Here is a 19,739-nt window from a genome sequence, read left to right as displayed (position 1 = left end):
TATAAGGGATTATGTATAAACTAGAATATTAATATATTTTATTTACAGTGAGAACTGTGTCACAGAAATCAGGATAGTACCATGTTTCACAGTGGCATTTCTTTCTGAAAAAAATAGCAAGGTTTATAATAGCCAGGACATGGAAGCAACCTAGATGTCCGTCAGCAGACGAATGGCTAAGAAAGCTGTGGTACATATACACAATGGAATATTACTCAGCCATTAAAAAGAAAACATTTGAATCAGTTCTAATGAGGTGGATGAAACTGGAGCCTATTATACAGAGTGAAGTAAGCCGGAAAGAAAAACACCAATACAGTATACTAACGCATATATATGGAATTTAGAAAGATGGCAATGATAACCCTGTATGCGAGACAGCAGAAGAGACACAGATGTATTGAAGCTTTTCGACTCAGTGGGGGAGGGCGAGGGCGGGATGATATGGGAGAATGGCATTGAAACATGTAAATTATCATATGTGAAATGAATCGCCAGTCCAGGTTCAATTCATGATACAGGATGCTCGGGGCTGGTGCACTGGGATGACCCAGAGGGATGGGATGGGGAGGGAAGTGGGAGGGGGGGTTTCAGGATGGGGAACACATGTACACCCGTGGCAGATTCAAGTCAATGTATGGCAAAACCAATACAATGTTGTAAAGTAAAATAAATTAATTAACTAAAAAAAAAAAAGCAAGGTAAGAAAAAATTGAAAAGAGAGTGTTGTTTGATGGGCATAGGATCAAGCAAGAATAGTAGCTGGATAATCTTAATGGATAATGCATTCTTATCCACAGCAGGACACTGTTTCCTCAGGAGGCACCTACATTCCTGACACAGTGTCAGTGAAGTAGTGGTAAGTTCTCATTCACTGACTTTAGTTAATATTTGGCTTTAGTAGTTATTCCTCTAACTTGATTAGGTTTTTGTTTTCATTTATTCATTGACTAATTCATTTAAAGATATTTATTCAACACATACTATGTGCTAAGCACTGAGTAAATCATGAAGACACCATATTAACAAGGCAGACATAGTTTCTGTCCTCACTGAACTTAGAGTTTAGTGATGGAGTCAGTTACTAAAGAAGTAACCACAAGAAAATGATTTACAGCTGCCTTCATTACTCTGAAGAAAAAGTGAGTGGTGTTGTGAGGTTGCAAAACAGAGGACCCAGTTTTCTGTGGGAAGTCAGAGGAGACTTTCCTGTGGAAGAGATTTTTTAAGGTAGGCTTCCTTTGTGACTCTAGTAAAGAATCTGCCTGCAGTGCGGGAGACCTGGGTTTGATCCCTGGGTTAAGAAGATCCCCTGGAGAAGTGAAAGCTACCCACTCCAGCATTCTAGCCTGGAGAATTCCTTGGACACAGTCCATGGGGTCACAAAAAGTCGGATACCACTGAGCAACTTTCACTTTAGCATTTATAGCATGACAGAGAAGTAGAGGAAGAGACTTTTAAGCAGTGGGGACATGGAGCAAGGTCCCCAGTGGGAAATAACTTGGGTATTTTAAGTAATTAACAGAGAGTAGATATACAGAAGCTTAGTGAATGAAGGAAAACATGATTAATAATGAAGGGCAGAGGTGAGGATATGGGAAGTGGAGACCATGCAGGGCATTCCTGAATGTATTACAGATTTCGAACTTTCTAAGAAGTTGTTGAAGGGTTTTTAAGCAAGGAAGAAACTAGTTAGAATTCCATTTTAAAATTATCAGTTTAACTGCTACTGCTATCAAGTATTTATGTGGTTAGGGTCAAGAGTGAAAACTGTTAGAAATAATCAGCTATTGCTTAGTTTAGGAATAAATTATTATGGCTTAAAGAATGGTTTTCTAGTCGTAGATAAAAACAGTTCCAGAAATATCAAGGATATAAAAATCAATAGGCTGTTTTTTCTTGCCATGGATTCCTGAGACTACACTTAAATCATTCTGACCAAATATGATTATATAAGAAACTCACAACAGAAATAACTGCCTGAGTTATTCTGCAGATGGATAACATTTTTCATTATGAATGATTGCATTATGCTTATGATTTTTACTTTAAGAGCCTCTTTTTAAGTTCTAAGGAGTAGAATATTGCTGACTCCTATAGATTTATTGCAGAGATCAATAATTATTTATTGAAATGTGCATAGTGGTGAGTGTAGTCATAGCAACCTAGAAGATTTTGGGAAAACCTGACCTGATTCCCAACTGTACAACCACTATAACTTCAGTCATTCTTTCATAGCAGTGTGAGTCCTTTTCTACCATTCACAGAAGGCTGCATGGAAACAATGATTATGAATCAGTTCAGAGATAAAGATGGCAAGGCAACCAAATTCAGGAAACTGTGGAGTTTATTTCCATAAAGTATGCTTAAATGAATATTTTAAAACATGATGATATGAGATTATTTTTTTTCTTGCAAAAAGAGTGTAATGATTTCAGATGCAGTTGTTTGAACAAGTCAGCATTTTTCTAAATCTATTTAGAACACTTTAATAATATACAGTAGTTTAAATAATTATAACTGAATCATTAAGTGACTTGCACCTCAGGACTTGAAAGCGTCAGGTCATGGTTAATCTTTTCCTTCAAATAAGTTACAGACTTTGCTGTTTTATACACTTAATAGTTGATTCAAGCTAATACAAACTGAAACAAAAATGAGCTGTGAACAGGGAGCTAGGGCTGTGTTCTTTAAATTTCAAAAGGTTCTTGCCAAGGGCTGACCTTTTTGTTGAAGACATTAGATTACATATCAAGGTATCAAACAGTAATTAACTCCTTCTTAATTCCTATACTGTTTTATCTATAGCAGTAGTTTTTAAACCTTTAAAAGATTTTGCATGTGTAGATGACATCTCCAAAAACTAGGCTGTCATTTCCTTGAGATAATTGTTTTGTATTCATAGTGACTTGCCTTCAAGCAGATGTTTAGTAGCCCTATGCAAAATATGGAGCTATATATCCTTGTCAGTACCTCACATACTTCTTGATAAGTAACTTTGCATCGTTCCTAGGACACCTGAAAGTCACATTTTTAAACATCATTTAAGAAGCATCATGTTGTATCATTTTAGTCATAAAATCCCTGCCACTGTTGCCTGTTTTATGGCGAGTTTAAAATTTAAACTGATATAATTAAAATCTTCACTCAAAACAAGATACAAATAGGATTAGGGGGTAATTACTGGTTCAGAAACTGGACTAAATGAAACTGAGAAAGATCAGGCACCAGTATCACAGACAGCAGTGTTAAAGTCATTCAGAATTAAGCCTTTTAAAAATGACACCTCTTACTTTAAGAAAGAAGCCTATAGAAAATCATTCAGAGAACTTCCAAAGATATTTTTAAATAGTACACATGTTATTGAAGGCTCATCTCCTATTTTTATTCTAACAATACTTAAATTATGAAAACAGTAGGTTCTCCACTCAGCGCTATGGTGGCTGTGTCTGCATAGGAAAGCAAAGGAGAGAGTTGAGACCATTATTCCTGAAACACCAGTAAGATTAAATAACCTTTTGCATGAGGAAGAAGTGGGATGTTTTTAAACATTCACACTCTCATCCTTCATATATGTATGTGAAGTCAGTCTTTATTGGCATTTTTATCTATCCCCATGGGCTGCAGTTAAAGGACTAAATCAACTAATGGGATTCATGGCCTGGATTCTACCATGCTAACTCTAAATGAAAATATTCATTTTCTTAAAAACATTCCTTTGTTTGTGAATGCTTTAAAACTTATTATTCTTTTCTGTTTAGCTTGTATGTGTGCTCAGAGAATAAAATATAAGCAGATAGAAAAGTACAAACATAAGCTATAAACAGAAGGATAAACAGAGCAGAAGGATAAGTGAAGTTCAGCTCCAGTCCTTTCTCTGCTGTTCACACTGAAGAATCTGAGTCTCAGGACCTATGTCAACACAATAAAATAATTCTAGGGAATGTGTCTGATGCCCAATAATGCTAGCACAGGGGAAATATGACTAGAGTTTGAAAGATTATTCGTAGTTAAGAAGCAATCTTTGCTCCTTTGCTTTTTATTCTACCAACTTGTATGTGCCCACCTTCCATCTAATGAATGGTAGAATAACTCTTAATTGTTAGTATTTTAGTATGTATACAACTCATTTCCTGTTTTCACATTCAGTAGTACTTTGAGGCTACCCTTTTGTCCCTCTTCAGTGTTCAAGTCACATGTATAATGAACTTGCCACAAGATTAAATATAACATACAATTCCAATCAGACTACCTTATGATTAGCATGGAGTCTAGATACATGATGATACTTTTAAAATCAGGTAATCAGCAAATTCTGGGTATTTTGGTTATGCACAGCACAAAGGAAGTATCCTGTAGCATCATGAAGAGATACTGCCCTTTCTTACTCTGGATATGACTCATTCCTTGGCTCAGCCAGAATTTACTTCTTGGCACTGGATAAAACTTATGCCAGGGTTTAAAATATTTTACCTTCCTTCAAAGAAGATTAAGAGCAGTCCCTCATTCTTGGCATGTTAGTCTTCTCACTCTCTGACTTGAGAATGGTTTTAGATGGACAGAGGAAAAGCACTTCATAATTGAACATTTCCAGCAGCCCTGGGCCTTTTCCAGCATAGGAAGCTACTAAATATTTCTATCAAAAGCAGATGTGACTCCTTTTGCTAAATTCACCATTCTCATCCTCAGAATATCCTTTCTTACTGCTCTGAAAAGCACTATATGATTAGTGATGGACTATATATAGGAAATCATGTTCCTTATAAGGATTTCTTTTTTTTTTTACTTTGAATTCCATTATTACATTGATGTAGTAGTTTTCCCACTGAGAAGGATCTTGATATTAAAAATTATATACTCTCCCCTCTGAAAGTGAAAGTGTTAGTCACTCGGTCATATCTGACTCTTTGCAACCCCATGGACCGTAGCCCACCAGGCTCCTCTATTCACAGGATTTCCCAGGCAAAGAAGACTGGAGTAGGTTGCCACTTTCTTCTCCAGGGGATCTTCCTGACCCAGGGATCGGGTCTCCTGGTAGGAGGATTCTTTAACATCTGAGGCACCATAAATTCCAAACTCCTTAGTATGCATTTAAGCCCTTCCCAGTATGACCCCAATCTGCCTTACCAGTTTCATCTTTATTCCTTTCAACTCACCAAAACTCTTCAGTTGTCATAACATTTTGTTCCCTTTTATACCCCTGTGCCTTTGTTCAAGTTGTGCAGTTACTCTCAACTTGGGATTTTACAGTGGAGTCCTAGTACTATAGGGTCCTTAATTAGGGAATGTTAATATGCATATCCTTCTGTGGCCCCGAACAAGGCCTGGCATTTTGAGATTACACTTACCTTGGATAGGTCTCTGAATATACTCTACAGAGAAAAGTATAGAACCAAACAGGAATGTCTCTAACTGGCATCTGATAGAAGACTTCTTTGCAATCTGAAGCAATATCAAAATTACTTTCTGATAACAATAATGATGATAAGGATGATGGTGGTGATTATCATCATAACTGTGTAATGGCCATCATTTTTAGGACACATACTGTGGGACAGCCATTGATCTAAAAGTTTTATGTACATTATTGCTAATACATCTTAACAAGGCTAACATGAAACTCATGATTTTTATTCTAGTCATGTTTTCAACCCCACCTTCCCTCTAGTCACCTGTCTCAGTAAAAGTCACCACCATCCACTCAGTTCTTCTAGCCAGAAGGTATAAAAACATCTTTGATTCTTTCCTTTGCTCATGATTTATATCTATTAGTAACTTCACCCATTGTTTCTATCTTCAGCATATATTTCACATCTGCTTCCTTCAATCTTCACTGCTACCAACAAGTCTAGGCTGGTATGTGGAAGAAAATAAAATTTAAAAAGTAAAAGCAATGCTATTAAATGCAATATGATATCCTGAGTTGGATCCTAGATCAGAAAAAAAAAAAAAAAGGAAACTGTGAGGAAAAAAAAACTGTTGAAATATAAAGTTGTAGTTGAACTAATAATGGTGTACCAATTTTTAATTTTGACAATTGCATCATTAGTTCATGAGATATTGTTAGGGGAGCCTGGTTGAATGATACACATGAAATTCTCTTTACTATTTTTGCAGCTTTTCTGTACATCTAAAATTATTGCAAAGAAAAATTATTTTATAAACCCTACTTTCTTAGCTGCTATCTAGTTCCCCTCAGTCCATTTTTCACAGTTGCTAGAGTGATCTTTTCATAACATAAATTTGGCCATGTAACTTAGAGAGTTTAAGCATCTCAGAAAGATTAAAACAACCTGTCCAAGATTATATTGGTATTAATGGCTGAACAGGGAGTCTCACCCAGATCTGACAGAATTCACTGTATCTTAAGCATTTTACTCCTGGGTTCTCTATGTGAGCTGTAAACTCAATATGAATCACAAAAAAATCAGTGTCTCTCAGCTTTGCATATGTCCCACTCATGGTATAATTCAGTCTGAATCAAAATCCTAAGAAATCCACATCAATACCAACTAAACTGCTAGGTAAGAGAGTGAGAAAAAGGTGTTTTGTTTTGTTTTTTTTAATGTTTTTCAGCTACAATGCAGTGTCTGAGATTTTTATCAAGGTGTGATAAAAGTCTTTCTGCAAGGTTATTACAGTAGTCACAATTGCCTTCACCATGATGGCTTACAGGGATGGACATTCAAAAGGATACACTATCAAAAGGGTCATTAGCAGAGGTTCCACATCCTGAATACTGAGCTTCATTCTCCCCTTCCTTATGAAGCAGTAGCTGAATCATGAAGACATCCTTTGTAGTTTAGGCCCAGTTTAATGGGGAACTAAAACTATGTTTAAAAAAAAGACAAGGATTTTCAAGCTGTATTACTATAGGCTACTCAGCTTAGTATTAGGTCAAAGACCCCTAATATCCCAAGTTCTGTTTTCACAGAGGGAAGGCATTTAGCAATGAGACCTATGATCTCTGGTTATCTGCACGATCCTCATTAACCTTAGCTTTCTGTTGACCCATAGTAGCTTTAGTGGAGAAACTTGGACAAAAATATGAGATTGCAAGCTACAGTAGTCTTTTCTTGTCCAGTTGTCACTTCAGTTGTCAATAGCAGAAGACAGAGGAAAGCTGTGACAAGTCTAGACAGTGTGTTGAAAAACAGGGAAATTACTCTGCCAACAAAGGTCCGTATAGTTAAGGCTATGGTCGTCCCAGTGGTCACATATGGTCATAAGAGGTGGACCATAAAGAAGGCAGAGCCCAAAAAAATTGATGTCTTCAAACTGTGGTGCTGGAGAAGACTCCTGAGAGTCCCTTGGACAGCAAGGAGATCAAACTAGTCAATCTTGAGGGAAATAAACCCTGAATACTCCACGGAAGAACTGATGCTAAAGGTGAAACTACAGTATTTGGGTTATCTGATGTGAACAGCTGACTCATTGGAAAAGTCCCTGATCTGGGAAAGATCAAGGGCAGAAGGAAAAGAGAACGTCAGAGCTTGAGGTGACTGGACGGCACCACTGATGCAATGGACATGAACTTGGGCAAACTTCAGGAGGTTGTGAGGGACAGGGAGGCCTGGCATGCTGCAGTCCATGGGGCTGCAAAGAGTTGGACACAGCTGAGTGACAGGACAACAATAACAAAGAGCCCTAATATTCCAGGTTCGGTTTTCATGGGGTGGAAGATATTTAACCCTGAGACCTATCATCTCTGGTTATCTGTGGGATCCTCATTAGACTAACTTTCTCTTGAACCATGGTAATTTTAGTGAAGAAACTTGGACAAAAGGATAAGATTACAAACTACAGTAGTCTTTGCTTCTAGTTGTCACTTCAGTTGTTAATTGCAGAAAACAGAGGAAATCTTAATGCCTATAGTACTCATTTAACAAAGATTTTTAGTTGTTGGGATTTGTGTTTTTATATTTTTCATTTGTTTTGACATTTTCATCTTTTAAGATAAGAGCATAATCCACAATATTACAAAAATAATAATGACTCAGAGCAGAATCTACATACCACAGTGATAGTTGGAGATCCTCAGCTCTTTAAAACAAATCTGATCATGTTGCAATTTCATAACTATAAGCAATCAAAAAATGCATTTTATTAGGAGATGCAAAAGGCCTTTTGTGTTTCTTAGATTTTAGCATGCTGTAAAGCTCCAGTGAAATATATTGTTTATGAGCATTTGCAAGGCATGGGAAAGTTTTCCCTGTGCGTTATTAATTATTACCATATCTGCCCTCTATACAATATCATGTTTTTACGTAAGCTAGTTATTCAGAAAAATTCAAGTTGATATGCTTACTGACTTTTACACTGGGTCAAGATACGAATCTCAATCCGTGTCTCATGTTCATAGCTTTTGTAAGTTGTATGTTAACTTTTTTACATATGTTTGTAGCATTTTTATTAATGGAAATAGTAATAAAAGCATGTTGAATATAGGTACATATAGCTATATATTTGAAGGTTTTACTTTAAAATCCCAATATATTAAATAGTCCTTAATATCATATTTTTATATTTTAATTTTATATAAGCTTACTTTACATTTGAGTGATTCATTATCTCTACATCCCTGATTCTATTTAATAAGCAAGATATCCTTATGTTACATCTTCTAAAACACAGTGTACTATATATCATTTATTTGGTTTGACAGCCATTTGAAGTTCTGCAATTCTTTCACACAATAACTTCTAAGATATTTGAATGAATTATACTCTAGATGTATTAAAAGATGCAAATGTACAATTTAGGATCATTTTTTTCTAATAGAATTAGAATTCAAACACTGTATATTTCAAGAACCCCATAAAATGCCAACAGGGATATGCAGTTTTAGTGCAAAGTCAACATTCAAGACAGCTAAAGTGTAGCACCACAGTAGCAAGCTTCCTTATAGCCAAAAAAGAACTCTGAATTTACATAAGCTGAAAATAAATAAATACCTGCAAATTATTTTAAAAGTATGTCATTGTATTTGCCTTACATGTTTACTTTTGGTCTAATTTTACCATCAGCTAAATTTTCGTTGATTGCCTTATTGTTTCCTTTGGTAGGAGAGAATAGAATGTGATCATAGTAGCATTTCAAAGCAAACATTAGTACAATGAAAGATCAGAAAGATAAATTCAAGAAACAATTCCACCTGCCATTGCATCAAAAACAATAAAATACCTAGGAATAAACCTACTTAAGGAAACAAAAGTCCTGTACTCAGAAAACTGTAAGAAGCCTGTGAAGGAAAGCAAAGAAGACAAAAACAGATGGAAAGATATATCATGTTTGTGGATTGGAATAATCAGTATTGTCAAATGACTATACTACCTAAGGCAATCTACAGATTCAGTGCAATCCCTATGAAATTACCAATGACATTTTTCACAGAAGTGGAACAAAAAATTCTTAAAATTTGTAGAGACACAAAAGACCTCAAATAGCCAAAGCAGTCTTGAGAAAGGAAAACAGAGCTGGAGGAATCAGGCTCCCTGACTCCAGACTATACTACAAAGCTGCAGTCATCAAAATAGTATGGTACTGGCACAAAAGTGGAAATATAGATCAATGGAACAGGATAGAAAATCCAGAAATAAGCCCATGCACATATGGTTATGACAAAAGAGGCAAGACTGCATAATATCAGAAATACAGTCTCTTTAACAAATGGTGCTGGGAAAACTGGACAGCTACATGTGAAAAAAATGAAATTAGATCATTCTTTAACTTGATACACAAAAAATAAGCTCAAAATGGATTAAAGACCTAACTGTGACCCAGACACTGTAAAATTCCTAGGAAATCACAGCAATATTTATTTTGATGTGCTTCCCAGAATAATGGAAATAAAACCAAAATTAAAGAAATGGAACCTAAATAAATCAAAAGCTTTTGCTTAACAGAGGAAACAATAACAAAACAGAAAAGCAATCCACAGGTTGTGAGAAAATACTTGCTAATGATGTGATTGATTAGAGATTAGTCTTCAAAGATGCTTAGCAACATCAAAAAAACAACCCACTCAACAAATGGGCAGAAGACTTAAAGTAGACACTCCTCCAAAGAAGACATACAGATGACCAATAGGTACATGAAAAAATGTTCAGCATCACTGATTATTAGAGAAATGCACATCAAAACTACAATGAGGTATCACCTCACACCAGCCAGACTGGCTATCATCAAAAAATCCCCAAAGAGTAAATGCTGGAGAGGGTGTGGTGAGAAGGAAAACTCTCTACATTGTTGATGGGAAGGTAAATTGTAAACTGCTACAGCCACTGTGGAGACCAGTATGGAGGTTCCTTAAAAAAATAAAAATAGAGCTATCATATGACCCTGCATATATTCAGAGAAGAACATGATCTGAAAGGATACATGTGCCCCAATATCCTCACAGCACTGTTTACAATAGCCAAGACATGGAAGCAACCTAAATGTCCATTGACAGAGGTCCATTGACAGAGGAATGGATAAAAAAAGAAGTGGTATATATACGCAATGGAATATGACTCAGCCATTAAAAAGAATGAAATAATGCCATTTGCAGCAACATGGATGAACCTAGAGAGTGTCATCCTTAGTGAAGTAAGTCAGACAGAGAAGGGAAAATATTGTATGACATCTCTTAATTGTGGAATCTGAAAAGAAATAATACAAATTAACTTAGTTACAAAACAGACTTACAGACTTAAGAGAAAGAGTTTTGGTTGCTGGGGGAAAGGACATGGGGAAGGGATAGCTAGGAAGTTTGGGATGAATATGTGCACATGCTATACTTAAAAATGGACAACCAAAAGTGCTATATAGAACATGGAACTCTGCTCAATGTTATGTCACAACCTGGATGGCAGGGGATTTTGTGGGAGAATGAATACATGCATATGTATGACTGAGTCCTTTCTTTGTTCACTTGAAACTATCACAACATTGTTTGTTAATCAGCTATATACCCCAATACAAAATAAAAAGTTAAAAAAAAATAACAAAAAAGATTCAAATGTTAGTAAGAATGTAAACGACTTTTGTTCTTTTTTTAAAGTCTGACATTACCTAAGTGAAAACGTGGTTAGCTATGCATTAATATTTGAATCTTATAAGATAGAAATATATTTTATATATTATTCATATGATGAGCCATGCACTTCTTCACTCATCAGCTAAATTTACCTCACCATTATCCACAACAGGATCAGAGACTGAAATATATGAGTAGAGATAGTCATCATCTGTCACTAAGTGTGAAATCTTGTAGTGATATATTTGGATGGTATAGAAGAAATAAAAAAATTAAATTGCACATCTCTTTAAAGGAAAGTTGTGCATAAAATTTGTATATGTATGCCCTACTTTATTTACCACTCTTGGCTGGATTAATATTTCAATAGAATTTTCAGTAAAATGTTAAAACTATCAGCTAAGCAATGATAACAGTGAAGACATCAACAAAGCCTATTAAATTATTGCTCTTATTTATAAACATTTAAACAACTGAGCACAAGCTTCACTAATGCACATCTGTGCACTACTAGGGAAATTCCTTTGCTTTGGGTGCTGTTGAGGAAGATAAAACTAAGTTTTGTAGATCCTCTCTCTTTCCCTCTGTCCCTCTTTTCCTTCCTTCCTCCCTCCCATCTTTCCTGTCTTTCTTTTCACTATTTTCTCCCCAGAGACAAGCTCACATTACTCAGTTTCTTCAGCCTTATTTCCTTTAGGTCAGTGTGTATATTACTAGTACAAAAACGCAAGAAAAGTACAAGAAGTTACTAATTTCCCATACAGTCATAGTTCTTGCCACCTCTTCCCCACTCCATCCCCCTCTATCTCTTCTCATCTTTGCCCTGGGTTACATACCAAAAGGCTGTAAACTTTTGCAAGAATTCATAGGCCTTACATATTTTAAAACTTTGTTCATGTATTTAGTCAACAAATATTTACATACTGTCTGTTGTCATGAAGGCTGTGTATTCAAAATAATGGGGGGAAATGATAGTATTGTAGCTATTCTACAAACAAGATAGGATCCATAAAGCTCAGAAGTTTGATCAGAATGCATTTTCCATAGCTATGCAAAATATGGTCCTAGACAAGAGCTACAGAAGACTTAAAGAGAGTCTGTATTCTCAATTGCTTATAATATAATGGATAAGTCAATAATTCTTGGTATAGACAGGCAAAGTGACTGAAGGACACTTAGGGTAAAATATTCCAACATATTTTATCTAAATCAGCATAGCATAAATTGCATACATGAGTATTTGAGAGAATATCAACATTTTGTTGTATCAGTAAAGGTCTGCTGGATGATGGAAGTTTGAAAGTAAATTTAGGTGTTCATGAGAGATGTGTATTTTCAGAAAATAAAAGGATAACCACTGTGATTTGTACAAACATGGAAATTAGCAAATTACAAACACTGAAAGATAAAGGATTTACTTGGATGCAACTAAAGATGCTTGCTGAGAACAGTAGATCTCTAAGTTCAGGTTGATGAGTGAGTATGTCAGAACTACCTTAGGAGCTTTTTCCACTGACTACACCCTGTCTTCTCTCTCGTTTGGTTTTCTGTGTGCAATATATATTTGTTTATTACCTTTTTGTGATGCCTTTTGTAGTGGAAATAAGATTGGAACTCTGCATGTTGCAGTTAGCATAGGCAGAGAGTAGTTTGCAGAGAAATTTCCCAAAATTGATATCCCTTCTTTAGACAAGTGATTTATAGAAATGCTAATTTAATTTTGAAATGGGGTAGAAGTAGTGCATTTATCATCTCAAAGTGGGGTGGCCATGTTTAAATTAACAAGAAGAGAAGTGATTTATTGTCAAACTTAAGCCTGGTTTGTTTAACAAATAAAACATTAGTAACCAGACTTTATGTATTATTCAGCATTCTACAGTATATTTTACCCTATTTTTAACCTTTAATTTAAATCTTCTTAAAATTTCATCTGTGCAGTGATGCATTATGTATGTTTATTTGATAAAGTTGTTAGTAAATAAAATCCATATATGTGTGTATATATTTATATGTACAAAATATATGTATTTTAAAGTTATTAAAGCAGTACTCAGATATCAGTTATCTACATTTATAAAGAGAGAAGAGTTTATGATCCAGATTAAGGAGTAATTTCAGTATCATTTGATAAAGTTTAAGTTAAAAATACCGATAGAGAAGAACAATATTATAGCTAATGAAAACTGTTTAAATTACATATTTAAACAGGAATAATCATAAATCAAGGATATATTGCATGACAAATTGCCAACATCTGTTGAATCATAGAAAAAGCAAGAGAATTCCAGAAAAACATCTATTTCTGCTTCATTGATTATGCTAAAGCCTTTGTGTGGATCACAACAAACTGTGGAAAATTCCTTAAAGAGACCACCTTACCTGCCTCTTGAAAAACTTGTATGCAGGTCAAGAATCAAATTGCCAACATCCGTTGGATCATACAAAAAGCAAGAGAGTTCCAGAAAAACATCTACTTCTGGTTTATTGACTATGCCAAAGTCTTTGACTGTGTGGATCACAACAAACTGGAAAATTCTTCAAGAGATGGGAATACTAGACCACCTTACCTGCCTCTTGAGAAATCTGTATGCAGGTCAAGAAGCAACAGTTAGAACTGGACATGGAACAACAGACTGGTTCCAAATTAAGAAAGGAGTACATCAAGGCTGTATATTGCCCCCCTGCCTATTTAACTTATATGCAGAATACATCATGCGAAATGGTGGACTGGATGAAGCACAGACTGGAATCAAGAATGCTGGGAGAAATATCGATAACCTCATATATGCAGATGATACCACCCTTATAGCACAAAGCGAAGATGAACTAAAGAGCTCCTTGATGAAAGGAAAGAGCAGAGTAAAAAAGCTGGCTTAAAACTCAGCATTCAAAAAACTGAAGATCCTGGCATCTGGTCCAATCACTTCATGGCAAATAGATGGGGAAACAATGGAAACAGTGAGAGATTTTATTTTCTTGGGCTCCAAAATCACTGCAGGTGGTGACTGCAGCCATGAAATTAAAAGACACTTGCTCCTTGGAAGAAAAGCTATGATAAATGTAGACAGTATAGTAAAAAGCAGATAGTTTGCCAACAAAGTACCATATAATCAAAGCTATGGTATTTCCAGTAGTCATGTATGGAGGTGAGATGTGGACCATAAAGAAGGCTGAGTGCCAAAGAATTGATGCTTTAACTGTGGTGCTGGAGAATACTCTTGAGGGTCCATTGGACTGCAAGGAGATCAAACCAGTCAATTCTAAAGGAAATCAATCCTGAATATTCATTGGAAGGACTGATGCTAAAGCTGAAGCTCCAATACTTCAGCCAACTGATGCAAAGAGCCAACTCATTAGAAAAGATCCTGGTGCTGGGAGAGATTGAAGGCAGGAGGAGAAGGGGACAACAAAGGATGAGATGGTTGGTTGGCATCACCGACTCATTGGACATGAGCTTGAGAAAGCTCTTGGAGATAGTGAAGGACAGGGAAGCCTCGCATGTGGTAATGGGGTCACAAAGATTCAGACATGACTGACTGAACAAGAACAACAATGAAAACTATTTAAAATTACATATATTTGGTTCTGGAATAGTCATAGATCTAGGATATATTACATGACAAATCACAGTAAATTTTTAATAAATAATTATTTTTTAAAAGTATTCATAATTGGGTTATGTTCCTTAAATAAACTCTGATATGGGGTAAAGGAAAAAATTATGCTAACACAGCCCCCAATTACTGTGTTGTAATGATTTAAGTATTATTTGGAAAAAACACTAATTAAAAGAGAGAACTTCATTTTACACGTCTATAACATGAATTAAGCGAATTGTCTTAGTTTGCATCATTACCTCCATTTATCCTTATAATTTCTTTTGCATTAAAATATACTTTTTGTGCTCCCTGACATCATACACAAAAATAAATTCAAAATGGATTGGAGACCTAAATGGAAGTTTGTATACTATGAAACTCTTGTGCCTGCTAAGTCGTTTTCAGTCATGTTTGACTCTGCGATTTATGGGGTCGCAAAGAGTCGGACACGACTGAGCGACTGAACTGAACTGAACTGAACTGACTCTTTGCGACTCCCTGGACTGTAGCTCTCCAGGCTACTCTGTCAATGGGATTCTCCAGGCAAGAATACTGGAGTGGGTTGCCATGCCTTCCTTCAGGGGATCTTTCCAACACAGGGATGGAACCCATGTCTCTAACGTCTACTGCATTGGCAGACAGGTTCTTTACTGCTAGAGCCACAAGGAAAAAACATGCAGAACACTCTTTGACATAAATTGCAGCAGTATCTTTTTTGATCCACCTCCTAGAGTAAAATAAATAAATAGAACATAATAAACAGGACCTAATTAATCTTAAACATTTTTGCACAGCAAAGAAAACCATAAACAAGAGAAAACATTTATCAAAATGGAAGGAAATATTTGCAAATGAAGCAACCCACAAGGGATTAATCTCTGAAATATACAAACAGCTCATGTAGCTTAGTATCAAAAAAAAAAAAAGCAATAAATAAATGGGCAGAAGATCTAATATTTCTCCAAAGACATACAGATGTTTAAAAAAAAGCACATGAACACAAGCTCAACATCACTAATTATTAGAGAAATACAAATTAAGACTACAATGTAGTATCACCTCACAGCAGTCAGAATGGCCATCATCAAAAAATTTACAAACAATAAATTCTGGAAAGGGTGTGGAGAAAAGGAACTCTCCTACCATGCTGTTGGGAATGTAAATTGGTACAGCCATTATGGAGACCAGTCTGGAGATTCCTTACACAACTGAAAATAGAACTCTCATATGATCCAGCAATCCCACTCCTGAGTATATATCCAGAGAAAATTATAATTTGGAAAGATACATGCACCCCAATGTTCATGACAGCACTATTGACAATAGTGAGGGCATGGAAGCAACCTTAATGTCCATCAACAGATGAATGGATAAAGAAAATGTGGTGCATATATTCATTGAAATATTACTCAGCCATAAAAAAGAGCAAAGTAATGCCACTTGCAGCAACATGTATCAACCTAGAGATTGTCCTACTGAGTGAGCTTAAGTCAGACACAGAAAGACATATCTACAATATCACTTATACATGGAATCTTAACAAAGGGTACAAATGAACTTATCTACAAAACAGAAATTGAGTTACAGATTTAGAAAACAAAATTATGGTGTAAGGAGGGGAGGGATAAATTGGGAGACTGAGAGTGATATATACACACAAAATACTTACTTTTAATTATGATTGGTTTAATTATTGTTAAGGGTTGATTTCATGTCCAATGACTATGTCAAATAATGGAAATTGAAATGGCTTAGAATCACATTGGAAGATACAGTGAACCAACTTTGGGGTTTAACTCCTCCAAAGGTAGAACATCAAAAAATTATTATGAAAATCTAGTTCAGACTTTCTCTGCTAAGACATTATCAAATGGTCTTCAAAAAGAGAAAACATTTTTTATTTTTTTCTCTTCTCTTTCCATTGTCCTTCTTGTTGAGGAAGTTTTACTAAAGGAAAAAGGAGAGGTCATGGACCTAAATTATTCCACAGACAGATTATTTTTACCCATTAATATTTTCTTTGCCCACCTTCCTCTTATTACCTGCTGGAAATATAAAGCATCTAATAAACCATTAATTAGAAATAAAGGACTAGATTTCACTTTTGAATACAAATTTTGTGAAGAAGAGCATAAGCAAGTAAAAAAAAAAATCCCAATTCAATTCAGTGCATATAACATGCCCAATTTAGGTACATTTTAGTTTTGTTTTGTTTTTTTTTCCTGCAAATTACAGTATATGGTTAATAGTTTACATATTGAAAGACTTGTTTTATTATAAAGCTAGTTATGAAAGGCAAAAAAAGAGACATTTTAAGATAAATTGCCATAATTCTTCAGGGAAAAAAAACCTTTAGAATTCAAATGAACAATATAACAGCTAAATGGAAAGTTTAAATTGCAAATAAGGGAAATCTGCTGAAAATGTGTGGATTCCAGTAGGAAGAATGGGTTGTAATACAGGTATTTTACATTATTATGTTTGATTAAACCAATATTTTGAATGCCATGGCAAAGACAGAGGGCATTTTAGAGTAGGAAAAGCAGGGCTTTGAGATTTTAAAGGTAAGGTCCACATTTTTAAAGCATTTGGTGGTTCTCTCTTGATCTTCAGAAGTGGTTCTAAGTTTATTATTTTAGGTTCTGACTTTTTTCACTGGACTTATAAATGATTTCACAGTGAAGTGAGATATGTTGAATTATTTTCTCAGCTTCAGGTGCCAGATAAGTGAATTGAACACTGCCATTGGGTGAGGGGTTTCTCATCATTCCCTCGTTTTTCCTTAGCACCTGATCTGAGCTTAGTGATGGTGCCCTTAGTTACAAGAATATCTTGTTAGTGAGTCAGAAACAGAAGTAGAAGCAGAGCTGTCAGGAATAGTGAAAGGAATAAGATCAGGAGCAAGAAGAGAACTTTTCATTCCTTCACATAATCAGATGACAACCTTGTTTCAGCATCCTTTTTCAGAGCTAACTTTGCCACCCCAGGTTAGACAAGTAATGCTCTTGTTTTAAATTCTACCAAAAATCATTATGTAGTCTTTCATCATGAAAATAAACTCTAAACCCCAAAAGTTCCTAGTACAGTAGGTCAAAAGCACAAAAACCCTGAATTCAGATATAATATGGTATCGGTAATGTGGTACTTTTCCTCTTCACGAGAATGGTCTGCTAATTCCTCTTCAGGAGAATGGTCTGCTAATTATTACAATTGAATTAAAATGAAGTACTCAGGTTTGTTTTTAACTGGTTATTAGCACATTCTTTTTGATGAAACTTTTTTTGATACAATTGAATACACTGTAAATTCTATCAGTTCACTATACTCATAAACACATGGATGAATTAATACACTAAAGCAATATTTAATTATGTGTGCTGGGCCTTTTTATACTGGGTGTTAATGAAGAAAGCCTTCTTTTTACTAGTGTTCGTCTATGTTTTAATGTTTGAAGGTATTGGAGGGTTTGGGTCACCCATAAATTTATGATAAAGTCTTCCTGGCTATATATCTTTGAAGTTCATCACAAGTATCAGTTTCTATTAAAATTTTAAAATCATACGAAAAACCATCTATATCTATGCAATACAGAAGAAACAATATGTATTCTCAAAAATATGTATATTATTTTCAGGAGCAAATATTATCAGAATTAAAGAGTATAGTCAAACCATTACCTCTTCACAACTAGCAGACCTGGTGTATACCTTCCTTCTTGATTGAAAATCTTTGCCTTCAATTTATATTTTGTAAAATCATGCTAGAAATGATTACGTCTGATTATTATTACTAGTATTATATATTATATATCAAGGATGTTATTTAAAAAAGTAAAATAGGATGCTGAATGTCTTAAGTCCTTTACTTATATTTACCTTTAAGATTTCATTTTTTTCTATGTATCTAAATAAATTACAAAGATCTTATCAAATTAATAAAGCTGCTGAAATTGTTTTTACCTGTAAAATTTATTTTGGAAATAAAAAAATGAAAAAAACACTTGCTTTTCATTTGACTTGTGTTGCATATTTATAAGAGATTAGTTTCTTTTCTGTGAGGACTTGACTTGAATCACAGTTTGACTGAGATTTGTCCCCTATGACTTAAATAATAAAATGAAACAAATTGGAAGATAAAAGACTTTTAAATTCAAAGATACTAATTACAGAGTTACTTTTTACATGTGAATATTCCCAAAGTGAAGACTCATAATTTCATCCAGCTTTACTTGGACGGTAGCTAAACAGAAGCAAGGAAAGTAAATGCATAAAACTGAAATTATTATACATGAAAGAAAAATATCCATAATTTACATGTATGTATAATCCAGCATATATAAACTATATACATGTATATACAATGTATATACATATATAATAGTACTATATTTATATACACACACACATGATTGCCCAATTACACATGTGTTATTGCTCCTATTTAAAAAGGCATATAGTATATTTGTTACGCAGAATACTTACATAGTAAAATTTTTGATAGTTATTTATGTTCTGTTTACCTGAATTTTCACAGCTGAAACTTTTGAGCTAAACATGTTAGAAATGCCTAAGCTCAGACTTCCCTGGAGATCCAGTGGTTAAGACTCTACACTTCGACTGCAGGGGGCACAGGTTCCATCCCTGGTCAGGGAAGTTCCTCATGCCGCATGGTGCGGCAAAAAGGAAAAAAAGAAAAGAAAATGTTTAAGCTCAAATTCAACTGCTCAAGTCACTTAAGATGAAATCTTCTTATAGTCATTTCCTCTCTATTATCTTAACTCATTACAGTCATATGTCTTACGTTTTGTGGAGCATCTTGTTAATGATTCCTTTGTCATAGCCATTTTACAAAAAAATACATCTATTGGCTTAGACAGCATAATTACAAAAGGTTAGGACTGTATGAGCAATGAATGTATACTAAGTGGGTCAAAATAATGTGTTACAATGGTCAAAGAAAAGTTATGTTCTGTGATTGCATTATCAATTTTCATAATTCTAAACACAAATATTCTTTGTAGATAGCAAGAATTTAAAACTAGGATTCCTAGATAAGGGAAAAAAAAAACTTTTCAAACTCAGTAAACTTTTTCCTTGTGATCTCTCTTTCTAAACTTTTAT

The 19,739-nt window shown here is 34.8% G+C and overlaps 1 long non-coding RNA gene across 1 annotated transcript in view; it reads left to right on the top strand.

Annotated features, from left to right (window-relative positions):
- Positions 1-1,101: 1,101 nt before the first annotated feature.
- The window catches only part of LOC122444971, a 29,510-nt gene continuing 10,872 nt past the window's right edge, over positions 1,102-19,739 (top strand). The window contains exon 1 of the long non-coding RNA XR_006270398.1: positions 1,102-1,230. This is a non-coding gene — a long non-coding RNA (uncharacterized LOC122444971). The remainder of the gene's footprint in view (positions 1,231-19,739) is intronic.

Source organism: Cervus canadensis, chromosome 7 (assembly GCF_019320065.1).
Source record: "Cervus canadensis isolate Bull #8, Minnesota chromosome 7, ASM1932006v1, whole genome shotgun sequence".
Classification (NCBI taxonomy): Eukaryota; Metazoa; Chordata; class Mammalia; order Artiodactyla; family Cervidae; genus Cervus; species Cervus canadensis.
Note: the sequence above shows the minus strand (reverse complement) of the source record. Positions and strands in the feature narration are given on the sequence as shown.